The following is a 1089-nucleotide window of genomic DNA, read 5'->3' on the forward strand; positions in this document are numbered from 1 at the left end:
GTGGCACAGTGCAGCATGGCATGGCACAGCAGAGCGTAGCACGGCATGGCATGGTGCAGCATGGCATGGCACAGTGCAGCACGGCATGGCGTGGTGTAGCACAGCATGGCGTGGTTCGGCACTGCATGGCACAGTGCGACACGGCATGGCGTGGTGTAGCACGGCACAGCGTAGTTTAGCATGACCTGACATAGTGCAGCACGGCATGGCATGGTTCATGACATGGCACAGTGCTGCATGGCGTGGTGCAGTATGGCATAGCATGGTACAGCATGGCATGGCATGGTGCAGCATGGCATGGTGCAGCACGACACAGTGTAGTTTAGCATGGCCTGACATAGTGCAGCACGGCATGGCATGGTTCAGAAGCATGACATGGCACAGTGCAGCATGGCATGGTGCAGCACGGCATGGTGCAGCACAACATGACATGGCACAGCACTGCATAGCATGGTGCGGTACAACATGGCATGGTGCAACATAGGATGGTGCAGCACGGCATGGCACGGTGCAGCACGGCATGGCACAGCACGGCATGGCATGGCACAGCACGACATGGCATGGTGCAGCATAGGATGGTGCAGCACGGCATGGCATGGCACAGCACGAGATGGCATGGTGCAGCACAACATGGCATGGTGCAGCATAGGATGGTGCAGCACGGCATGGCATGGTGCAGCACGGCATGGTGCAGCACAACATGGCATGGTACAGCACGGCATGGCATGGCACAGCACGACACGGCATGGTGCAGCATAGGATGGTGCAGCACGGCATGGCACAGTGCAGCACGGCATGGCATGGTGCAGCACAACATGGCATGGCACAGCACGGCATGGCATGGCACAGCATGACACGGCATGGTGCAGCATAGGATGGTGCAGCACGGCATGGCACAGTGCAGCACGGCCTGGCCTGGTGCAGCACGGCGCGGCCCGGCACAGCATGGCATTGCACGGCCCAGTTCTTCCCCGCTGCCGGGGGCTGCCAGGGGCCGCGGGCTGCAGCCTGCCCTTCCCGCAGGACGTCTCTGCCTGCCGCCGCCGCTCGGCGCCCGGACCCCAGGCCTGCCCCACTGCCGGGGCGCGG

The sequence above is a fragment of the Rhea americana genome, unplaced genomic scaffold (assembly GCF_003343005.1).
Source record: "Rhea americana isolate MKP2758 unplaced genomic scaffold, rheAme1 scaffold_793, whole genome shotgun sequence".
NCBI lineage: Eukaryota > Metazoa > Chordata > Aves > Rheiformes > Rheidae > Rhea > Rhea americana.